The sequence below is a fragment of the Magnolia sinica genome, chromosome 11, assembly GCF_029962835.1.
Source record: "Magnolia sinica isolate HGM2019 chromosome 11, MsV1, whole genome shotgun sequence".
In the NCBI taxonomy this organism is placed as follows: Eukaryota; Viridiplantae; Streptophyta; class Magnoliopsida; order Magnoliales; family Magnoliaceae; genus Magnolia; species Magnolia sinica.
In genome coordinates, this window is record NC_080583.1 from 35,886,205 (window position 1) to 35,911,864 (window position 25,660).

The 25,660-nt window shown below is 37.3% G+C and overlaps 2 long non-coding RNA genes and 1 other non-coding gene across 3 annotated transcripts in view; 2 read left to right on the forward strand and 1 right to left on the reverse strand.

The window, feature by feature from the left end:
- Positions 1-1,109: 1,109 nt before the first annotated feature.
- Positions 1,110-25,660, reverse strand: part of LOC131219030 (uncharacterized) — a 35,442-nt gene continuing 10,891 nt past the window's right edge. Inside the window, exons 2-3 of the long non-coding RNA XR_009157969.1 lie at positions 2,982-3,076; positions 1,110-1,744 (exon numbers count right to left, since the gene is read on the reverse strand). This is a non-coding gene — a long non-coding RNA (uncharacterized LOC131219030). The remainder of the gene's footprint in view (positions 1,745-2,981; positions 3,077-25,660) is intronic.
- On the forward strand, positions 5,431-8,379 carry LOC131219031 (uncharacterized). The gene is made up of 3 exons (XR_009157970.1): positions 5,431-5,534; positions 7,933-7,991; positions 8,354-8,379. It is a non-coding gene; the product is annotated as an uncharacterized LOC131219031 (long non-coding RNA).
- Positions 21,041-21,147, forward strand: LOC131219625 (small nucleolar RNA R71). Its single transcript, XR_009158274.1, has one exon. It is a non-coding gene; the product is annotated as a small nucleolar RNA R71 (small nucleolar RNA).

The window sequence follows — 25,660 nt, forward strand, 5'->3', positions numbered from 1 at the left end:
GACCTGTAAATGGCATTTTAGCATGTTCTACCTAGTGCCAACCCTGTAGAATATTCAAAATAGCATTAACTTGGATGAATGAATGACCTTGATTCTAGAAACATGTGAGAGTATGTTTCTAAATAAGAGATCCTTGCATTTTCATATGCTGTGAGAATTTGCATAGCAATTGCATCAATGCGACAAAGGTGCACGTTAAAAGGCCCTCGTTGTTTCTTAATGCATGTGCGCTTGTACATTGGAGTGTATGTTCCAAAATTTTGAAGGGGATACTAAAACTTACTTCTATCTCTTCTTAATCATCATCGTCATTGTTTGCTCGGAATTGGAATCGGTGAAATTCATTTTCGCAACAAATGATCATTGTTCAGGTTGAACAAGGGAGACAAATTGATACTTTCTACATCTGTATAGTCCAACAGAAGAAAACTTGTTCCTTTTTTTTTTTCTTCTTTTTGGGAAACTGTTAGCATGTTATTATTCAGTGTATGTATTTCTTTGAAGATTTCTTATGAATTGCAAACTGCACTCGGATAGTTTTCTTGATTTTAGCTTTCTATTCTTTGTTCGAGAATCTGAACTGATGCTCATCTTAGACTAAGGGCAGCAAAAATACTAAGATGTGTACTAGCAAGAAGGATGTCAAGGTGGCCCCCATTCTTGCTTTAGAAACTGCTCCATTTCAAGTGGATGCAAAAACAAAGCTAGTTGATGAAATAGAGGAAAGGGAGAAATTAGAAAACAAATCATCTTATGGCATGAGCCCAAAAATGAAATAGATCCAAATCTCTATTCTTCATTCACTGCATATTCGGCCTCCTTTTCCAGTTTTTCCTACGCATTGAGTCGGAATGATAAATAATCTGTCTAGTACAAAGGTTTTTACTATGATTACGATGGATTAGATACAATAGGATCAATCATCAGTAAGGCATAAAGCAGACCAAAGCAAACCAATCATATTCAACAGTATCTCAACTTTCTAAAATTAACATAAAATCAGAACTGTCCTGTGAAGCATTTAATGATCACATTAGTTCCCTATTTCCAATCTCTACTCAGAAAATTAGATGAGGCTGTAATTGACATTAGAAGCAGATATGGGATGATCCATTTGAAGGCCACTAATTGACAGCTAGGACTCTGTTTGGTGTGTTTTTCCTACCTGTGATATCAGGCCCAACCAAATGAATGGTTCAGATTCAACATTACATGTATAATATAGTTACAACAAACCAAGATCGTTACATTGCCCAGCAGGTCAGAGTTGACTTCCAAATATTATACTCCACAAAAAGGAAATTAGATGACTGACGGTTGAAAGCAACAAAACACTTCTAGATGCATAAACATGTAATAAGAATTTAAACTTACCAAGGTAGGAGAGTATCAAGCTTTATTGGAATGGAATGGGAACACCTTGCTTCTTGTTCACAATTGACATTGCCAAATACTAGGTATTTGAAAGTGAGTAACAAGAAGCTTCCTACATATATCCTAATCCAAGAAAATAATAAAAATGCAAAAAATGACAATCGTATAAATGGTAAGCAAATGTAAAGGCCGTGCCTTATAAGTTCTTCCTTCGGCCGTAGATTTTCCATAGGAAACCTACTTACTTCTTGGTTATGATCCACTTGGTTGCAAAGAACCTCGATTTCCTTTAAAAGTTCACCTTTTTCTTCTAAAAGATGTGTCTCAGTTGAGATCTTACCAGAGATGAGAGCGTCCAACCTCTTTATTCCTGCTTCACGGAATCAGAGTCTCATTTTTAGGCTTTGTATTTCTCATTCCCTTTGTTTTGCCTAGTCCAAAAATATACATATAAATCATAAATTTTAAATAAATAAATAAAAATCAAAAGTTTTAACATTCATGATTCATATGATAATTCAAACCTAAAGACAATTAAAAGAGGTTTTATATGATGCATGGGCCAAATTATCAATTCATTCGAGACGCATTCTGAAAACATGGGTACAAATTTCAGTGATACAAATCATCAACACAGTAAACCCCAACATGAGTCTTCAATGAACAAACTATCAAACCATCCCATAATTGAATTATTTGTATTGTTGTCATTGCATGTGGAACACTGGACATATCTTCTTTCCAACCATCAATTTGCCACCAAAGTATCTTCTTCTTCTTCTTCTTCTTCTTCTTCTTTTGATTTGGTGCTTTCAGCATGCCTTGTCTATTTTTACTCGCTATTAAATCTCAATGTAAGAAGAATAGATGTGGCCGGATTTTGGATGTGTTTGAGAGGGCAAAATCAAGTCTATTGAAATGGGTTAATATCATCAAATGTTGTAGATGGGAGTTTTTTTTCTTTTCCTTTCTTTTCCTTTCTTTTCTTATGTTCTTTGCTCTGCTCTATAATTCTTTAGGCTTTGACCTTTTATCTATAAAAGTATTGCCTTTAAAAGAAAAAGAAAAACTCAATGTAACTACTCTTAATGAAACAAGGTCCTTCTCGAGTCCAACCACACTTCCCTTTTTCATTAGTAAACACTGGGCTGTAGAAAATACTAATGATCTGGATGGCCAACCATGATTTCTTGATACAATGTCATTCAAATGTATACAAAATACAGATTGTTTCAGTTACCAAAAAGAAAAAAAATAAAAACATTTTTCGTAAATTTTCATTCATTAAATTTCTATTGTCATGAAAGATTTCTTGAATTGGATACTAAGGATACTTTTTGTTAAATCACTTAGACAACAAAGAAAAAGAAAACAGTGAAATCATGTACCAATTTCTATTGTCATGAAAGATTTCTCCAATTAGAGACTAAGGATATCTTCATTTGCTAATTTCATATCAATTCGAATGATCTACAAACATCAAGAAGCAGATATGGGATGATCTATTTCCAGCTCCCACAATGTTTACTTAAACATCTTTAAATAATCTGAAATTCAAACCCAAGGAAAACAATTAAAGAAAGAAAGAAAGAAAGAAAGAAACCTACACTCTCCAAAGAATGAAACAAGCATGTCATGTCCTGCCTCCCTTAAGCTGGTCTTCACTCCCACTCTGCAGTATTAGCCATCTCAACTTCCATCCCTTTAAAAGAAGACTTCAGTCACTGAACACATATATCAAGAACACTGGTAGAGTCTACTTTCAGAGCAAGTTCCTAAAGAACCCAACATATTATAAGATGCTACGGATCTAGCCACTTAAAATGAAATTTGAGGCATTATCATCAATATTTAAAAGTAGAGGAATGCAGGCACATGATTTTAACAGGTTCTATGATTCATTTAATAGGTACGGAAGCTATCGACTGTCCTTTTGAAAATAGAAGGCATGTACATGGCTATGGATGGATTCGTCAAAATATTATGAAAATTATGAGAGAATGAAACTAATAGATGGTTCTCTTATTACTATTATTTTCAATGGTGAGAGACCAAATATATCAATAAAAAATGTACTAGCAATTGGGAGCATAGACAACATTCCATATCACTACAAGAAACAGCGTTTTTACTGACGAAATTATTGTCGACGAAGTAAATTTCGTCGGAAAACGTACGTTTTTACCGACGGATTTTTTTCGTCAGTAAAACTGCACTTTTACCGACGAACTTTTTTTCGTCGGTAATAATATTTTTACCGATGAAAATTGTGTCGGTAAAAACTATTTTAATTTCTAAAATAGAAAATTTTCGTCGGTAAAAGTGTTCTGCTTTTCACTTAGAAAATTTTCGCCCTGATTTTTACCGATGAACTAAAACCGTTGGGAATAATGTTTTTATCGATAAAACGTTTCGTCGGTAAAAGTGTTCTATTTTCCACTTAGAAAATTTTCACCCTGATTTTTACCAACGAACTAACACCGTCAGGAATAATGTTTTTACTGACGAATATTTTCGTCAGTAAAAGTGTTTTGTTTTCCACTTGGAAAATTTTTGCCCTGATTTTTACCGACGAACTAAAACTGTCAAGAATAATGTTTTTACCAACGAATATTTTATTTTTACCGACGAACTAAAACCGTCGAGAATAAGTTTTTACAAACGAAACTTTTTATCGGTAAAAGTATTCTGTTTTTCACGTAGAAATTTTTTGCCCTGATTTTTAGCAATGAACTAAAATCGTCGAGAATGATGTTTTTACCGACGAAAATTTTCGTTGGTAAAAGTGTTATGTTAAAGGTTGAAAATTTTGGCGTGAAGTTTTACCGACGAAAATTTTTGAAACCAAATACCACTTTTACCAATGAAAATTTTCATTGGTAAAAGTGTCGTATTTTTAACTTAGAAAATTTTCGTTCCCACTTTTACCGACAAAAATTTGTGTTGGTAAAAGTGTCAACGTGGATGAGACTTGTACCTACGAAATTTTTTTGTAGGTAAAAAATGTGGATGAAACTTTTACCTATGAAATATTTTTAGGTAAAAGTCACTTTTTTTTTTTTCCAATTTTCCAGCTCAAAATTCCTGATATACACCTGTTACAATATAGTTCATCATATTCTTCCTAATATACACTTGTTATATAATATATTTCATCATATTCACATTCACATCCATCTAAACCCAAACTACGTAAATCCATCCAAACATAAACTACATCCATCCAAACAAAAACAATCTTATCCACATCACATTCATCCACACATAAATACATATAAGTTTAACATCATAAATAAAGTACAAAAAATTATTCATAGCCTATTTCCTGGGGGGCTCACAAAATTTAGTGTGGTGAACACATTGCCGACTGTGAACACACACCTAGGTCCTTACTCATGCCTTCATGGTAGATTTAAAATAGTTTTAATACAAGGTCACGACTTCAAGTACCCATTGTGGCTGTAAGCGACTCTGGTGTGTGAGTGTGTGTTAAAAGAAAATGAAAGAAAGAAAATGTTGATTTATCTTTTGGGTTGAGCCTATTGGTACTTAGTGATTTCTCATCAGGTAGAAATTACTATTAGTTGTTTTTAGAAAGGTGAGATTAAGCCACTTATAATTATATTAACATGATAAAATGTTGTATGTATATTTGAGCAGACATCACAAAATAAACAATCCTACGGAAAAAAAACAAATGAAAAGAGAGAGAGAGAGAACATATGAGAGGTGATCCTTATATCCTTTGATGGATTCAAGCTGCATGTGCCCTACCCAACTTCCTATAAGGAGAAGTTATATGGGTCTTGGAATAATGTTGGTGACAAATCCACCTTTTTTTATTAATATTATCATATTGTGTTAGGATATGACTCTAAAAATGAGATAAATCCAAATCTCAAATAATCTATGCTATAAGAGATAATGAAGATGGAAATAAATGCATTGTGATGCTTGAGTTCGAGTATGCTTGCCAACAAAGCAAGATTTTATTGTTTGTTACATTGTGATTGGGCTACATTATTACATCAATCGGGTTCGGTCGGGTTTAGGTTTGGATTTTCAAGTTTAGGTTTAGGTTTAGGTTAGGGAGTTAAGATTAGGATTAGGTGTAGGTTTAGGTTTAGGGATTTGAGAATACATTTAGGTTTTAGGTTTAGGTTTAGGTTTTAGGTTTAGGTTATAGGTTATAGGTTACATCTTTAGGGAATTGAGAATAGGTTAAGGTTTAGGTTTAAGAAATCGGCTTCAGGTTCGGGATCGGGTTTAGGTTTGGGTTTTCAAGTTTAGGTTTAGGTTTAGGTTAGGGAGTTGAGATTAGGATTAGGTGTAGGTTTAGGTTTAGGGATTTGAGAATACATTTAGGTTTTAGGTTTAGGTTAAGGTTAAGGTTAGGTTATAGGTTATAGGTTAAGGTTTAGGTCATAGGTTTTGGTTTAGGTTAAGGTTATAGGTTTAGGTTTAGGTTAAGGTTTAGGTTTAGGTTTTAGGTTTAGGTTATAAGTTATAGCTTTAGGGAATTGAGAATAGGTTAAGGTTTAGGTTTAGGAAATCGGGTTCGGGTTCGGGATCGCGTTTAGGTTTGGGCTTTCAAGTTTAGGTTTGGGTTTTCAAGTTTAGGTTTAGGTTTAGGTTGGGGAGTTGAGATTAGAATTAGGTTTAGGGATTTGAGAATACATTTAGGTTTTAGGTTTTAGGTTTAGGTTTAGGTTTAGGTTATAGGTTTAGGTTTAGGTTATAAGTGTAGGTTATAAGTTTAGGTTTAGGTTAGGTTATAGGTTAAGGTTTAGGGAATTGAGTTTAGGTTATAGGTTATAGGTTTAGGTTATAGGTAATACGTTATATGTTAAGGTTTAGGTTATAAGTTAAGGTTTAGGTTTAGGTTATAGGCTTAGGTTTAGGTTAAGGTTTAGGTTAAGGTTAAGGTTTAGGTTTAGGTTATAAGTTATAGCTTTAGGGAATTGAGAATAGGTTAAGGTTTAGGTTTAGGAAATCAGGTTCGGATTCGGGATCGGGTTAAGCTTTGGGTTTTCAAGTTTCACTTTGGGTTTTCAAGTTTAGGTTTAGGTTTAGGTTAGGGAGTTGATATTAGAATTAGGTTTATGTTTAGGTTTAGTGAATTGAGAATACATTTAGGTTTTAGGTTTAGGTTTAGGTTATAAGTTTAGGTTTAGGTTATAAGTGTAGGTTATAGGTTTAGATTTAGGTTAGGTTATAGGTTAAGGTTTAGGGAATTGAGTTTAGGTTATAGGTTATAGGTTATACGTTATAGGTTAAGGTTTAGGTTTAGGTTAAGGTTTAGGTTTAGGTTATAGGTTTAGGTTATAAGTTATAGCTTTAGGGAATTGAGAATAGGTTAAGGTTTAGGTTTAAGAAATCGGGTTCGGGTTCGGGATCGGGTTTAGGTTTGGGTTTTCAAGTTTAGGTTTAGGTTTAGGTTAGGGAGTTCAGATTAGGATTAGGTGTAGGTTTAGGTTTAGGGATTTGAGAATACATTTAGGTTTTGGGTTTAGGTTTATGTTTTTGATTTAGGTTATAGGTTATAGGTTATAGGTTATAGCTTTAGGGAATTGAGAATAGGTTAAGGTTTAAGTTTAGGAAATCGGGTTCGGGTTCGGGATCGGGTTTATGTTTGGGTTTTCAAGTTCAGGTTTAGGTTAGGGAGTTGAGATTAGGATTAGCTGTAGGTTTAGGTTTAGAGATTTGAGAATACATTTAGGTTTTAGCTTTAGGTTTAGGTTTTAGGTTATAGGTTAATGTTTAGGTTTTAGGTTTAGGTTAAGGTTAAGGTTAGGTTATAGGTTATAGGCTATAGGTTATAGGTTATAGGTTAAGGTTTAGGTCATAGGTTTTGGTTTAGGTTAAGGTTATAGGTTTAGGTTAAGGTTATAGGTTTAGGTTAAGTTATAGGTTATAACTTTAGGTAATTGAGAATAGGTTAAGGTTTAGGTTTAGGAAATCGGGTTCGGGTTCAGGATCGGGTTTAGGTTTGGGTTTTCAAGTTTAGGTTTAGGTTTAGGTTAGGGAGTTGAGTTAGAATTTGGTTTAAGTTTAGGTTTAGGGATTTGAGAATACATTTAAGTTTTAGGTTTAGGTTTAGGTTTTAGGTTTAGGTTTGGGTTATAGGTTTAGGGTTAGGTTATAAGTCTAGGTTATAGGTTTAGGTTTAGGTTAGGTTATAGGTTAAAGTTTTGGGAATTGAGTTTAGGTTATGGGTTATAGGTTTAGGTTTAAGTTATAGGTTATATGTTATAAGTTAAGGTTTAGGTTATAGGTTAAGGTTTAGGTTTATGTTATAGGTTTAGGTTTAGGTTAAGGTTTAGGTTTAGGTTATAGTTTTAGGTTAAGGTTTAGGTTAAGGTTTAGGTTTAGGTTATAAGGTATAACTTTAGGGAATTGAGAATAGGTTAAGGTTTAGGTTTAGGATATCAAGTTCGGGTTCGGGATCGGGTTTAGGTTTGGGTTTTCAAGTTTAGGTTTAGGTTTAGGTTAGGGAGTTGAGATTAGGATTAGGTGTAGGTTTAGGTTTAGGGATTTGAGAATACATTTAGGTTTTAGGTTTAGGTTTTAGGTTTAGGTTATAGGTTATAGCTTTAGGGAATTGAGAATAGATTAAGGTTTAGTTTTAAGAAATTGGGTTCAGGTTCGGGATCGGGTTTAGGTTTGGGTTTTCAAGTTTAGGTTTAGGCTTAGGTTAGGGAGTTGAGATTAGGATTAGGTGTTGGTTTAGGTTTTGGGATTTGAGAATACATTTAGGTTTTAGGTTTGGGTTTAGGTTTTAGGTTATAGGTTAAGGTTTAGATTTTAGGTTTAGGTTAAGGTTAAGGTTAGGTTATAGGTTATAGGTTATAGGTTAAGGTTTAGGTCATAGGTTTTGGTTTAGGTTAAGGTTATGGGTTTAGGTTATAGGTTATAGGTTATAGGTTAAGGTTTAGGTCATATGTTTTGGTTTAAGTTAAGGTTATGGGTTTAGGTTAAGGTTAAGGTTTAGGTTTAGGTTATAGGTTTTGGTTAGGTTAAGGTTTAGGTTAGAGTTTATAGGTTATAGCTTTAGGGAATTGAGAATAGTTTAAGGTTTAGGTTTAGGAAATCGGGTTCAGGTTTGGAATTGGGTTTAGGTTTGGGTTTACAAGTTTAGGTTTAGGTTTACGTTAGGGAGTTGAGATTATGATTAGGCGTAGGTTTAGGTTTAGGGATTTGAGATTACATTTAGGTTTTAGGTTTAGGTTTAGGTTATAGGTTAAGGTTATAGGTTTAGGTTTAGGTTTAGGTTTTGGGATTTGAGAATAGGTTTGGGTTTAGGTTTTGGGGTAGATCCAAAGCTTAAGTGGACCTCAAAATGAATTGGGGCCACAAAAGTTTTCGATCAAGCTGATATTTGTATTATTCCTTCTTCAGGTCTAGGTTTGTGTGAACTTACCAATTGGTTGGATCTCAAATAACCACCATGGTGGGTCCCAAGAAGGAATCAACAGTCAAGGGCACTATCCCCACCATGATGTTTAGTTTTAGGTGTAGGTTTAGGTTTATGGTTATACTAGGGTTTGCTCCAACAATTTCCAACTAATACATAAACATGACCTGTCCAGATGGCCAGGCCTCTCCAATGCTGTCCTTAGGAAAGGACAACTTCATCATGGTCATAACAATGGTTCCCACCTTCCAGAGACCCTCGCTCAACATCTGGATAGCTCCGATGCACATACGTATCTTGATATAGAGAGATGTACATGATCTATAACCACAAAAAATAAAACAAAACAAACCCACTGTAAAATTGCCAAACGCTGGCCCGCAACGCACTACCCAATCCTAACCAGCAGTTTCTCCAGCAAAAATCCTACCTAGGGAATGAACCCTCAAAACTCGAACATCCAGACAAAGATTGAAAATGACCATAGTAATGTATCGATTGAAAATCAAGCACGCCAATTGCTGGTTGATGGATAAAGAAATTTATAAGTATTGTGTTTTTCAATTGATTGTGTTTTTTTTAAGTGCCATTGTTACAATTTTAACATCGATGAAAACATAACATTGTTAACCCAAATGCGAATGTTTTCAGAAGATAGATAATACACACACACACACGCACATAAAAACTTTTTATTACATTATTATAATGTATTATGATAATCCTCAGGTCCAAACAAACTCTAAGGGCCCCTTTCATGCACTATCAAAACCCATGTTTGGAGAAGAAAACCTCATTTTGATGGGAAACAAGGGTTAATTGGTAATCATAGGAAAACCCACTTGAAAACATAGTTTTCAAGATTAGTTTTCAAGATCAACTGATGAAATAGGAATTAAAATGCCACCCATCTAAAAATCAATCAGATTGGTTTTCACCTACCAAATGAAAACATTGATTTTGCTTTTGCAAGTTGCATCCAAACAACACTAAGGAAGATTAAAAATCATACGATCATTTACCATAGGATGATGGGACATAGATAGTATACTCAGATTTTCAGTTTGTACAAGTGGTGGGGCCAAGGTCCTGTGATCCAGACCATTGAAATGGTAGCACCAAAAGCCTCCCAATTGAGAATCTAGCCAATTTAATCTTTGGCCCTTTTATCGCTTGAAAGCGGACCATTGCTCAAACTTCTCTATTAATAGCCTATTTACAATCAGCCACAGATGGTTATGATTGTCAAATGAAGGAGAATTACAGTGCATGGCCCATCAAATGGTAATGACAACAGAGAAGTGCTCTGGATGCACTAAAACATGGGCACCCACTTGTACAAAGATGTTCATATCTCAAGTTGAGGATCACACTGTCTAAGACCTCCAAAGTCATCTGCTCCATTCATTATTTCAGGTCTAAACGGGCGGGCCAACAGAGATGACATGCAATACAAATCAAGAAACAAACTCATATTCAAAAGTCCTCAATCAGGATGAGATCTGTTAGCAGACTGATTCAAACAAATGCATAAATTAGAATACTCAACAACAATGATGAGCAGTCACTATCCCACAATGTAGTATGAATCACACTTTCTGTTGTCAAAAAAGGTTACACGCACCAAACCCATTGAACTACCAATATGGCTGGATTCATTACAGCATGTGATTATGACTGTGATTAGGGTACCATAATCCCCAATTTCAAAACCCCCAGATTAAAAAATCCTCAATTTCAAAACACCCAGATTCGAAATGTGATTAGGGTACTATAATCCCCAAATTCGAAGTGGGAGTTGGGTACCCAAATCCCCAATTTTAAAACCATCAAATTCGATTTGGGATTAGGGTACCAAAATTCCCAAATTCAAAATGGGATTAGGGCCCACCTTCATTTTGTTAGTGTGTGCTTGGGTCATGGGTTAGGGTTTTTACCTTTTAAGGTGAGAGGAAGAGAACGACAGGAGGGTTTGAGTTGAAGCCCCAATCCGATTTTTGAGCTTTGAGGAGACAGATTGAGAGAGTTGAGCTAAGAGATCTCCAATCGGGTTTCCGAGCTCTGAGGGGGGAGAGAGAGAGAGAGAGAGAGAGAGAGAGAGAGAGAGAGAGAGGTTGCGAGAGACACTGAGAGAGGACAGGGTGGAGAGATCAGAGAGAGAGGAAGAGAGAGATAGAGAGTGAGAGGAGGGAGAGGGTACGAGATAGAGAGAGAGAGAGAGAGAGAGAGAGAGAGAGAGAGAGATTGTCGTGGTCTCATGGGCGCAGCTTAGATATAGGTTTAGTAGAGAGTTGGCTACTGAAGTAACATCACCAAGTTTCATGGGCCCCACTATTATGTATGTGTTGTATCCACACCATCCATCCATTTTGAGATATTATTTTAGGACATGAGCCAAAGAATGAGGTAGATAAAAAGATGTAGTGAACCTCACCACAAAAAACAGTGGGGAGAGTGATTCACACCGTTGAAACTATCCTAAGGCCCACCATAATTTTTATTTGAAATCCAACTTGTTCCAAAGTTAAAAAAGACATGAAATAAGGTAAAACACAAATATTAGCTTGATCTAAAACTTACGTGGCCTTTAAAAGTTTTTAAAGGTGGGTGTCACTGTCCTTACTATTTTCTATGCTGGGGTCCACTGGAGCTCTGGATTTATCTTTGGATATTGCCCTAAAATGATCTCTCCAAATGGATGGAAGGTGTGGATATAAAACATACATCATGGTGGGGCCCAAAAATGAGAGGTATATAAATATCAGGTCGACCACACCACATGAAAACAATAGTGATTGGATATCCATCATTAAAATCCTCGTAAGGCCCACTATACTGTTTATCTGGCATCTAATCTATTTATCATGTCATAGTCCTAGATGAAGGGGAAAAACAAAAATCATCTCGATCCAGAACTTTTATGGCCCCCAGAATGTTTTAAATGGTTGACGCTCATTCAACACTATTTCTTGTAATGTGGTCCATTTCAGATTATGATATGCCTCATTTTTGCCCAATATCTTTCTCATATGTGGCATGATCGGGGCGAGTAACTAGTCAAATTGAGGGTAATGATCAGTAAAATAGAGTGAATGGACAAGACATGTAAAATGGGCCAAATATTCTGGTCAAAATTGTGACCCAACTTACTGACCTTGTGAGAACCTAAGAATTGATGTTAGTAATTTTGTGGGCCCCATCATGATGTGTGTCGAACATCAACGCCGTGGATTTGATGTGTCCCCTTTAGGTTATGAGATATCTCAAAAATCACCTGTATATGAAACTCAAGTGAGCCATACCATCTAAAACTGATTGAAGGCAGCCTAAAAAATATAAAAGCACTTGGTGGGGCCCACTAGAGTTTTGGATGCAACTGAAAATTGGTCTGACCCCTCATCCAAGTGGGACATACATAATGAGTGGGTTGGATATGTGAATCACATTTAGGCAGGCCCAATATATGATTATGAATGTTTTAAGGAAACCCTTCTCCACTACATTTAGGTGAGTTACTCATTACCCTTACTAGAGTAAACTCTGTGGGGTCCATCGTTATTTATTTATTTTATCCACTCCATTCATCCATGTTAACAGATAATTTGAGGTCTAAAGAATAAAAAGGAAGCATATCGAATGCTCAAGTGGACCACACCACAAGAAATAATGTGATTGAACCTCTACCATTTAAAATTTCTTAGAGGCCATAAAAGTTTTGGATCAAGCTGATGTTTGTGTTTTCTATTCATTCATATATTTTTGATATTATGAACAACCATCAATCATTTTTGGACAATTTGATCAGTCTAGATTGAAGAGTAAATAACTTCAGATGTTTAAATCAAAATTCACTCAAATTGTTGATCAATCTTGTTTGCCTAATATCTTTCTCATATGTAGCATGATCGGGGTGAGTAACTAGTCAAATTGAGGGTAATGATTAGTAAAATAGAGTGAATGGACCAGACATGTAAAATGGGCCAAATATTTTGGTTAAAATTGTGACCCAACTTATTGACACCCTGAGAACCTAAGAATTAATGTTAGTAAGTTTTGTGAGGCCCATCATGATGTGTGTCAAACATCAACATTGTGCATTTGATGTGTCCCCTTTAGCTTATGAGATATCTCAAAAATCATTCGTATACGAAACTCAGGTGGGCCATACCATTTAAAACTATGTGAAGACATCTAAAAAAATATAAAAACACTTGGTGGGGCCCACATGAGTTTTGAATGCGGTTGAAACTGGGTCTAACCCCTCATCCAAGTGGGACACACATAATGAGTGGGTTAGATATGTGAATCATATTTAGGTAGGCCTAATATATGATTATGAAAGTTTTAAGCAAACCCCTCTCCATTATATTATGTGGTGTGGCCCACCCAAGTCATGGATTGACATTCTTCATACCATTCAATGCTTTTCTCGGATCATTTTAAGATATTAACTAAAAAATGTTTTTGTTTTCCCTTCATTCATATCTTTTTGATATTATGAACATGTTGGATGACAAATAAGTATTATTGTGGGCCTAAGGAAGGTATCAACGGTGGAAATCATTATTCCACACTATTTTGTGTGGCATGGTCCACTTGAGTTTTGGATTTACTAAAAATTTGAGATCAACCCACACCGTTCATCCATTTTTCGAGATCATTTTATAGAATTATCCAAAATGGTGATTTTGGTAATTTCATCATTTTAGGGGGGACAATGCTCAAGGAAGAAATAAAGGGTCCTGATCATTTGCAGCATGTACAAATGGTACAGAATCCATACGACCATTGTTCAGTGATAAAAAAACATTGATGGTATGGGCTCCACATTAACTATCCATTTGTGGATCACTGATTGAAGGGCTAAAATCCTTCCAATTTGGAAGATTTTCAATGCAACCCCTGTAGACACTGGGACCAATCAGATCAACTCCTCAATCAGAGGACCTGGTCCCAAGGACACTGCCTAAGGATGATCTGTCTCGAGAAGGATAAGCAATCACTATGGTTTTAATCCGTGGCTAGAGAGTTGCCACACCATTAATAATTGACGGTGGTGTAAGGGGCTCTATAGGACCTACAAATATATATATATATATTCTATCTAAGTCATCCATCTATTTTGAAATATTATTTTAGGATATGAAACCAAAAATCAGCTAGATTGAAGGCTCAAGTGAACCACATGGTAGGAAACATGAAGATTAAATCACATGTGCTTCCTATGGTGTGGTCCACTCGAGGCTTCAATCTATTTTAATTTTGGGATAAAGAATGAAAATATTTATGAAAATTAATGGACGGAATGGATAAACCAAATACATCATGGTGGGCCCCACGGAGCCCTTGATAGGACCGTCCATGGTCTGTCTTACCCCATCCACGCCAAAAAATGGGCGCGCGCTCAAAACAGAGTCGCGCCCAAAAAATCTCCACTATTTCTCTCTATCTTCATTCCCTAAACCTATCTCTGCTCCATCTCTATCATCTTCCTCACTCCCTCTCTCTCTCTCTCTCTCTCTCTCTCTCTCTCTCTCTCTCTCTCTGTTCTCTAATCTGTCTCTCCCTCTCCGTCTCGTGCTCCATCTCCCTCTCCCTCTCTCATTCTCCATTCTCCCTCTCCCTATCTTGTGCTCCATCTCTCTCCATCTCTTTCTTCATCTCTCTCTCCATCTCGTGCTAGCACTCCCTCTCGGCGCATCGTCTCCATTGGCACCATCATTGTCTCCAGATCTAGTGCAGCCAGCAACTCCCGCCCTTCACATCTTTCCTGACAAGTACTCATTTCTCTCAAATGGAGATTTAGGTTTTTTGTTTATAGATCTACAAATCCGCAGATTATAGAAAAATAATATTAGAATTAGGGGTTTCTTAAAATCTGTAATGGGAAAAGGATTAGGTCTTTCCCAAAAAAATTACTTTTATAGTTTAATGGTTTGATTTTCTTATGTGCTTCTCATTATTCATGTTATGTGCTTCTCATTATCCATATGTTCATGGCCCAAATCGCAAGCAGATGGTGTTAATCATTTATTAGTGGTTCAAATTCCAATCAAAATCAAAATCATGCTATAATTTTCACACATGGGGAAGCACTTTAGACCATAGACAAGATTCAGGTACCAACCATTACAGATCATTCCTAGGAAAAAAAAAGATTGTTCCCACAGATATCTGGTTATTAAATTAGTGTTTTCTTACGCCATAGTTTTAGGATAATTACCTTGAAGAAGTTTTCAAAATGACGAAAACCCATAAAAAAAAATGTGGGACTAGTTTCTGAAGTTGTTCATAAAGGAGGAGGGCATGTCTTAGGGTGAGAAACACCAACACAATCATAAAAAAAGGAATGATTTCTGATATGCTTTTTTGCTTTTCATTGGATTAATGAATGGTTTTTAACCTTTTCTTTGCTGGGTTTTTGATGTTTTATTTAAACCAACACGATTTAAATGATTTTTAAACTCGCAAGTATACGAATCAGATGCAGATACGGTACGTATTACGAGATCGTTCCCACGAGGACTGGTCGTCACAATTCAAATCTATGATTCTCCTTAACTAATCCAACAAATAATGGAATGAATTACTAAGCACAATTTTATGAAAAATAATTAATTAAGAACAGGGAAGAAAATTCAATCAGAGAGAGAGAGCACTAGGACTTTCGAATCCACCCCTAATTATCCTAACCCTTGTTTTGTCTGTTGATTCACCTTGATCTAGATTGATACCACTTATACAGAGAAAGCACAATCTGTGTCCTTAATCGGGCATACAAACTGTCTAATTCCTTTAAGCAATGCCATGAATGACATATCCCATATCCTTGGTCGGGTACATGGAATGTACATTCATTAAAGCACCCTGTTTCTTCCTCTATAGGAAACTTGTTCTTGATCAGACACAAGCACCTATAATAAGCATCCAAACAACATCCATATATATACTTTAATCAAGTTCATAGATGGAGAAGTATAGAATTTAAACCCATAAAGTCCACTTAAAGAAAGAAACAAATTAATTGAAATTCAAAGTAAATCAACCAATATAAGAGCTAATCAAATTAGGGGCTTCATCTCAGCCCTAGCTGAGAGATTAGTGACCCATAAAATCCATAAAAAATATTAAATAAAATTCATAAAAGAAACGTCAAACCAAACAATCTCTTTCTCTCTTCTTTCTTCTCTTTCTTCTCTTTCTTCTCTCCCTTGCTCCAGATCTGGAATCCCCTGGTTCTCAATGCCTTTCCCACGTCCAAAACTCCCCTTTTATAGCTGTTGCTGGAGTAGGTGGCAGAGTCGTAGAAGGACTCGAAGTGCAATTTTTCGCAGCCGTGATCGGTGGGCCCCACAGAGGCATTTTCTGGAAAATCTACCCCGTCCATTGGATTCAGGACGAAATTTCAGTCAAGAATAGGTAGTTTTGAAGGTCCATTAATGCGGCCCAGAGAAGAAAATACAAAAAGATCAGTTTTGAATGTCCCGGGGCAGTCTACTTTTGGCCTCTGCACCGCACACGTGTGTACGCATGGGCGAGGAATATCAACATGGTTTTGAAGCTCTCGATGCCCTCTACACGATGGACGGATCAGATCTTCCATCTGATCGAAGATGGTGGGCCACAACCGCCCGGAAGTCAGCTCTTCGCGGACGTGCGTAAGCCTTCGCACGTCCGGCGCTGTGATGCTCGGTGGGCCCCACATAAGCGTTTTCGGAGAAATCCACCCCGTCCATTGGATAGAGGACGAGATTTCGTTCAAATATGAATGGTTTTGAATTTGCGTGGACGCAGCCCAGAGAAGAAATCAGAACAAAATCAGTTTTGAACGTCACAAGACGGCCTGTTTGTGGCCTCTGTATCACGCACGTGTGCACGCATGGGCACAAGATGAAAACATGGTTTTGTAGTTGTCAAAGCCCTCTACACGATGGACGGCTTGGATCAACCGTACGTGCTACCGGTGGGGCCCACAGCGGTCCGTAAAAACGGACTTCCGTCCGTTACGCGCGCTGGAAACGGAATTTTCCGTTTTTGAAAAGGAAAGTCGGGTCAGCGCTGCTGACCGACTTAGGTGCATTCGGTGCTCCGATAGTGCACATGTGCATACATTATACATATGGGTCCACTGTGATGATTTCGAGAAATCCAATCCGTCCATCCTATTGCTCATCTTCTTTAAACCGTCAGGACCAAAATTGATGTATATCCAGATATCCAGCGGACCCCACTTAATGAATTAAGGGGCTGATCTGGCCGTTAGACCACTTCCTGAGATTATCAATGGCTGAAATTTAATATGTACGGTTAATTTACGGCCCTCATCCCATGTATGAAGTTTCGAACTGATTGGATAGCGGGAACCATGTGATCTTGCATTCTGGACCCTTTTCGGGCCCCTTTGGCTTGCTTTCCTCAGATCTCAGGCGTGTAAAATCTTCATTATTGGTTCTCTGGAGTCCATCCCTTGCTCTGGAGACTTTGGATCATGAAATCCATGCCTTTAACATCAATTTTCAATTAACGCTCCTGACTTCATGTAAAAAAAATACAATTAAAATACTCCATTAAGCATTATCATATACGTAAAATCTGGTAATTACTGGGGTCTGATATGCAATATTTGACCCTGATCACAACCCCCAACCAGCATTTTGCTAGTCCCGAGCAAAGTATGCGAAAAATAATTTTAGAAATAAAAGATGATTCCTGTAACTCAAGTAACTTGTGAACAGACAGCTGAGATGTGAAAATTCTAAGATTCATGAATGGTAAGTAGAATTTTCTCCTGAAATCAAGCTCACAGTAAACTTCATAATCAAGTTCAACATATTAATCCATTAATTAGAACATTTCTGAACATCGAGCTCCATGAATGTAAAGTGTAATCTCGACTTACAAACATTAAGAGATCCAATTGTCAACCTCATGATATCATTGGTAATTCGTGACAACCAAGCTTGAAACCAACACTTATCTCACAGATTTATTTTTAATTTTACCAACCTTTGATTTTCTTTATGAGCAGTAACGTAAATGAGGGGAATCAAATTCTTACCTATAGGGAGCAAACCTATGGCGAAAACTCGTCGCCTCATTTTTTATAAGTCAACTATGGAGAATCAAATCTATACCTATAAGGAGCAAACCTATGGTGAAGATTATGTGACTTAGCCTTTTAATTCTTCTTTTTACCAAGTTAATCATTCAGTTATCGAACCGAAAGCTTAATGTGTAAGCGAGATGTGATATGTGAAATCATGACTCAATCAATGTTCACAACGTCTAATCATGGATTAACAAATCAAAATGGACTGTGAAATCAAGCAGATGGCCGAATCCAAGAGTCATTAGTTACCAACATCATGTAGCTTATAATGGTAAAATCACAACTATCCTTCAAAATCACTTTGAATTCAATAGAAATTCAGAAAAAATTTAAAATTTTCACAAATTTTGCTCAAGACCAAGAAAATACTGATTAGGTTACCTAATCTCCCACCCCCAACCTAAAATCTACATTGTCCTCAATGTAAAAGAAATAATCATACGATGCACATGGGACAACGAATAATAAAAGAGAAATGAGGGAAAGATAGTACCTGGACGGAGAATCAAGAGGCTTCCCAAAATTATCAATGTAAGAGCAAGTTAGGGCAAGAGAGAAATTAACAGAAGCGAAAATAACAAAAAGAAAAGAAGATCCTACCTATACCACTTTCGCAGGTGCTCTCGATTGCATTTAGCGCATGCAACAAGCCTTTAAACCCCTAGGTTACCCCTAGTGGACGAGTTGTAGTCTCGTGAGGGTTTGCGGCAATGCTACCCACAAACATTGAACTAATGAATGAGAAAAGTGAAATGGAATGAAAATTAGGCAATACAATAAAGCAAAAGGCTGGGTTGCCTCCCATGAGCGCTAAGTTTAACGTCTTCAGCCAGACAAGAACGGACCATGAATGAAATAATCTTTATAACCGGGGTCCGCCAAAGAAATTACCTCAACACTTTCATTAACCGATCCCAGACAAGTGATGTGAGTTCCCATGAACTGTGCTATCTGAAATAAGGCAACTGACACTGTCGTCAAATAATTTAAGGACTTCTGCTCGAACGAATTCTTATATATTAGGATCACTCTTCCTTTACATGTTATGCGACATTTCCACAGCATGATCCATACATATCGTGGGGCATACTCCCTGTATTTCCACTATCTTCCGTTCAATTGCTGCCTTATATGCTCTAAGAACATTAAGCAGCCTGCTCGCCTTTGTCTTCTCAGAGTCGGAAGCTATGCTGTCAAGAAGGGTCTCAGAGGGATGGAGAGGTTCCACTTTCGCTCTCCATTTTTCAGTCTCCAATATAGGAGTAGAGTCGAGCAATGCATTGACTTCATGGATGGGACTATCAATGTCAAAATCCATGCCCGATTGTGCTAAGAAGGTCTCAAGAGGATCTTCAAAAGATGTACGGAAGGAGTCCTGCACAAGGCTCTCGATCATGTCCACTTCAAATATGTCATCCAAATCTGAGGGTTGTTGTCCTGCATTGAAAACATTGAGTTTAATATTCATGTTACCAAAGGACAATTTCATAACTCCATTCCTGCAATTGATAATAGCATTAGATGTGGCCAAAAATGGACGACCCAAAATGACTGGGATCTGACTATGAAGATTCTGGACAGGCTGAGTATCTATAACTATGAAATCCACTGGAAAATAAAATTTATCAACCTGGATTAACACATCTTCAATAACACCCCGGGGCACCTTGACAGATCTATCGGCTAGTTGTAATGTTACCTTAGTCGGTTTCAACTCACCAAGTCCTAGCTGCTCATAAACCGAATATGGTAACAAATTGACACTCGCCCCTAAATCAAGTAATGCCTTCCCGATCTTATGATCTCCTATGCCGCAAGAAATGGTGGGAGCTCCTGGATCCCTAAATTTAGGAGGGGTGTTATGTTGAATCATGGAGCTGAGCTGCTCTGCAAGGAAGACTTTCTTATGAACATTTTGCTTACGCTTTTGAGTGCATAAATCTTTAAGAAACTTAGCATAAGCAGGGACTTGCTTGATAGCGTCAAGCAACGGGATGTTGACTTGCACTTTTTAAAACACATCCAAGATTTCATCAAAGTTATTTCTTTTCTTTATTGGTGCCAGACGTTGAGGAAAGGGTGCTTTGGGCACATAAGGTGGCACATTAGTGGCTCTTGGAGAGTTAGAGAGCTTTTGGACTTTGGATGCATTGGTATGGCTCTCTGCTTCATCTTGATCTTCTGTTTTAGAATTTGATTCATCCCCAGGCATCTCTATTCTGTTATCAATCTGCTTGCCTGACCTAAGGGTAGTGATCGATTTGGCCTGTTCATGATATTGCCCTTGGTTGGAATTAGAGCCAATCTCATACTGTCCCTTTGGATTAGCCTCAGGTTGGCTAGGGAGCTTGCCCTTCTCTCTCTCACTCAATGTGGCAGCTAGTTGACCCAGTTGTACTTCCAGCTTGGCAATGGATTGTGCATTTGCATGTAAGCTTTGCTGGTTGGCCAGTAAGGTTTGTTGGGTGTCTTTTTGGAATTGGAGAGAACTCTGTATGAAAAGATGGAGTGTATCCTCAAGAGATGGTTTCCTTGATTGTGTAGGCAGTTGTTGATATTGTGGAAACTGTTGAGGTTGTTGACTGCCAACTTGGGAGTAAGGTTGCATAGGAGGATTTCCAGATGGTCCTCCTTGTTGTGGTCCTTTTGCCCAAGAGAAATTTGGATGTCTAGCCCACCCTGGATTATAGGTGTTTGAGTAAGGATCATTCCCAGATTTTTGAAAAGTGTTCATAGCATGAACTTGTTCAGAGAGAAGTTCTGGGAATGCTGCACCAGATGGACAAGACCGCATAGGATGGGACGGACTAGAACATGTGGCATATGCCTCGACTTGAGCTATTTGTGGTGGTCCATTATTTAATACCAGAGCATCAACTTTCTTTGTCAGGTTATCAAGCTTGGCGCTCAGCTCTGGCATGACTCCTATCTCATATACACCACCTCTCTTTTGTGGTTGGGGACTTCTGTCACCTCTATTTGAATAATCCCATTGCTGGGAATTTTCGCACAAGGTTTCAAAGAAGTTCCACGCTTCGACATCACTTTTGGTTATGAATGACCCTCCACTGGTGGCATCAACCATGCGACGGTTCTGTGGTGTTAGACCGTCATAGAAGTATTGAACTTGTTGCCACTTCTCAAAACCATGGTGAGGACATTTAAGAAGCAAGTCCTTCCATCTTTCCCAACATTCATGAAAGTGCTCGCCCTCTTTTTGTGTGAAGTTAGTAATTTCTCTACGGAGGGCATTGGTTTTGTGAACGGGGAAGAACTTGTTTAAGAACTTCTTAGACAGTTGGTCCCATGTAGTGATAGATCCAACTTCTAGAGAATTCAACCATGCTTTCGCCTTATCCTTCAAAGAAAAAGAAAACAGGCGTAGGCGGATCGAATCGTCTGAGAAGTTTTGGAACTTAAAGGTGGAGCAAATGTTTAAGAATTCTTTCACATGATGATATGGGTCCTCCTTGTCCAATCCATAAAAGGATGGCAACAATTGTATGACTCCGGGTTTAAGTTAAGTGTGCTGCCGTAGTGGTTGGCAACACTATGCATGAAGGCGCATTAAATTGGACAGGAGCTGAATAATCTTTGAGAGCTTTAACTTCAGTCTCATTCGCCATTTCAACAGGATTATTTCTCAATCTTTCACGAATTGTTCTTTCAATCTCAGGATCAAACGGTGCTAGTTCTATATTCAGAGATCTACGTCCTAGCATAAACTATGTTATTGCAATAAGAAAGAAAACTAAACTAAGATGCAACCTAAAATGAATAAAACTAAAGGAAAAAGTTATGAATTCCTAAAACAAGAGAAAGCTATACAAACGAGAATTGGAAAGAAGAACCCGAGAAAAGGAGATGATGAATGTCTGAAGATTTGAGAGCTCCTTCTTTTGAAGACAATGTTATTTAGCAGCTTCCTTCCTTAATTCCTGTAAACAAAAAGAAAACAAAAATAAATTAAATTTACTAAAATAATGCTAGAAAAAAAAAATCCTAAGCAACGGTTAATTTCTAAAAAAAGAAAGTTTGTAATCTTAGAAATAAAAGCTAAGTTAGTTTCTAAAAAGGAAAAATTTCTAAAAAATAGGAAATTAGAAAATAAGAGAGAAACTTTCTAAAAAAATAAAACCTAAAGACTCTTCTAATAATAAAACCTAAACTAGAAAATAGAAAGTTACTTGAAAGAAGAATCAGAATCTAGAATTAGAAAATAGGAAATTTCTAAAAAAAAAATAAAAAAAATAAATAAATAAATAAAATAAAATAGCCTAGAAATAGAAACTTTCTAAAATAAAAAATAAAAAATAATAAAAATAAAACCTTAATTCTAAAAATAGAAATTAGAAAAAAAATAGAAAATTTGGAAAGAGATTACCAAATTAGTAGTTTATGTCAGGTCCCTACAAAACAGGAAATAGGTTAGTTTCAAAAAAATTTAACCTAGAGTTAGTAAAAAACCTAAGACTATGAATTATGATAAGAGAGAATCCTAAATCCAATTGGAACAAAACAGTCCCCGGCAACGGCGCCAAAAACTTGATGTTTTATTTAAACCAACACGATTTAAATGATTTTTAAACTCGCAAGTATACGAATCAGATGCAGATACGTATTACGAGATCGTTCCCACGAGGACTGGTCGTCACAATTCAAATCTATGATTCTCCTTAACTAATCCAACAAATAATGGAATGAATTACTAAGCACAATTTTATGAAAAATAATTAATTAAGAACAGGGAAGAAAATTTAATCAGAGAGAGAGAGCACTAGGACTTTCGAATCCACCCCTAATTATCCTAACCCTTGTTTTGTCTGTTGATTCACCTTGATCTAGATTGATACCACTTATACAGAGAAAGCACAATCTGTGTCCTTAATCGGGCATACAAACTGTCTAATTCCTTTAAGCAATGCCATGAATGACATATCCCATATCCTTGGTCGGGTACATGGAATGTACATTCATTAAAGCACCCTGTTTCTTCCTCTATAGGAAACTTGTTCTTGATCAGACACAAGCACCTATAATAAGCATCCAAACAACATCCATATATATACTTTAATCAAGTTCATAGATGGAGAAGTATAGAATTTAAACCCATAAAGTCCACTTAAAGAAAGAAACAAATTAATTGAAATTCAAAGTAAATCAACCAATATAAGAGCTAATCAAATTAGGGGCTTCATCTCAGCCCTAGCTGAGAGATTAGTGACCCATAAAATCCATAAAAAATATTAAATAAAATTCATAAAAGAAACGTCAAACCAAACAATCTCTTTCTCTCTTCTTTCTTCTCTTTCTTCTCTTTCTTCTCTCCCTTGCTCCAGATCTGGAATCCCCTGGTTCTCAATGCCTTTCCCACGTCCAAAACTCCCCTTTTATAGCTGCTGGATGGCTGGGGTCGGTGGCAGAGTCGTAGAAGGACTCGAAGTGCAATTTTTCGCAGCCGTGATCGGTGGGCCCCACAGAGGCATTTTCTGGAAAATCTACCCCATCCATTGGATTCAGGACGAAATTTCAGTCAAGAATAGGTAGTTTTGAAGGTCCATTAATGCGGCCCAGAGAAGAAAATACAAAAAGATCAGTTTTGAACGTCCCGGGGCAGTCTACTTTTGGCCTCTGCACCGCACACGTGTGTACGCATGGGCGAGGAATATCAACATGGTTTTGAAGCTCTCGATGCCCTCTACACGATGGACGGATCAGATCTTCCATCTGATCGAAGATGGTGGGCCACAACCGCCCGGAAGTCAGCTCTTCGCGGACGTGCGTAAGCCTTCGCACGTCCGGCGCTGTGATGCTCGGTGGGCCCCACATAAGCGTTTTCGGAGAAATCCACCCCGTCCATTGGATAGAGGACGAGATTTCGTTCAAATATGGATGGTTTTGAATTTGCGTGGACGCAGCCCAGAGAAGAAATCAGAACAAAATCAGTTTTGAACGTCACAAGACAGCCTGTTTGTGGCCTCTGTATCACGCACGTGTGCACGCATGGGCACAAGATGAAAACATGGTTTTGTAGTTGTCAAAGCCCTCTACACGATGGACGGCTTGGATCAACCGTACGTGCTACCGGTGGGGCCCACAGCGGTCCGTAAAAACGGACTTCCGTCCGTTACGCGCGCTGGAAACGGAATTTTCCGTTTTTGAAAAGGAAAGTCGGGTCAGCGCTGCTGACCGACTTAGGTGCATTCGGTGCTCCGATAGTGCACATGTGCATACATTATACATATGGGTCCACTGTGATGATTTCGAGAAATCCAATCCGTCCATCCTATTGCTCATCTTCTTTAAACCGTCAGGACCAAAATTGATGTATATCCAGATATCCAGCGGACCCCACTTAATGAATTAAGGGGCTGATCTGGCCGTTAGACCACTTCCTGAGATTATCAATGGCTGAAATTTAATATGTACGGTTAATTTACGGCCCTCATCCCATGTATGAAGTTTCGAACTGATTGGATAGCGGGAACCATGTGATCTTGCATTCTGGACCCTTTTCGGGCCCCTTTGGCTTGCTTTCCTCAGATCTCAGGCGTGTAAAATCTTCATTATTGGTTCTCTGGAGTCCATCCCTTGCTCTGGAGACTTTGGATCATGAAATCCATGCCTTTAACATCAATTTTCAATTAACGCTCCTGACTTCATCCTGTAACAAAAATACAATTAAAATACTCCATTAAGCATTATCATATACGTAAAATCTGGTAATTACTGGGGTCTGATATGCAATATTTGACCCTGATCAGTTTTCTTTATAGGATCATACTGAGGACTCTCGTGTGCAAGAAGTAAGTAGATGCCTTTCTTCTCTTGCTACTACCATCTATTGTCATTTTCTTATACTGCTGAAAGACGTTCTTAATGACAGATTACAGGAGAAATAGTAGGAGAAGAGAAACCAGTGGCCAACATGAATCAAAGGAAGGCAATGATGTATTACCTAGTTTGCAAATAAATACCAATCATGGGAATGATATACGTGATTTATGATTGATTTTGCTTATATGGATTATTATACCTATTTGTTACTACTATGTTGTATTACTTAGTTTGCAAATAAATACCAATCATGGCAATGATATACGTGACTTTTGATTTATTTTGCAGATTCCTTAACAAAATTTTAGATTTTTCAGCAACTGGAAAATGAGAACTTAACTACTCCAACTGCTCCTTCGTCAGTTAGAATAACAAGAAACCAGAGTGCACCTATTGAAGAAATTCACCTTGAAACAAGGTCAAGAGATCCTTCAGCTATTGCAGGAGCCTCGATATTGGCATCTCTATCAAATCTTAGAAAATATTTGAAAGTTCTTCCCTCAACACCCACCCCAAACAATGAGTATTTCCAACAAGAATTGAAAAGGGCCTACCTTCCGCACGTACAGCATCAAACAGCTATATGCAAGCATCACTCAAGGAAGACAGATTGGTATAACCAGTTCATTCTTTTAAAGATCTGCTAAATTTTTCATCAGCAAATAGTATGATGGTTGATATTTAATTTGTCGCTTAGCTTCTTCCCAAGTTCTTCAACATATCATTTTTTATTAGATGACCATCACTTGCATTTTCAATGATTTATACATGCCTATATGTTTAATGCCATGTCGCATCTTAGTGTTGAGATGAGATTCAATGATTTGAATTTGTGTTGAAATTGGATGCAATGCATAGGCACTTCAGCATATGGACATAACCAGTTCTTTCACTTTCAATGTCCTCAGTTGTTGTATTTTTGAGGT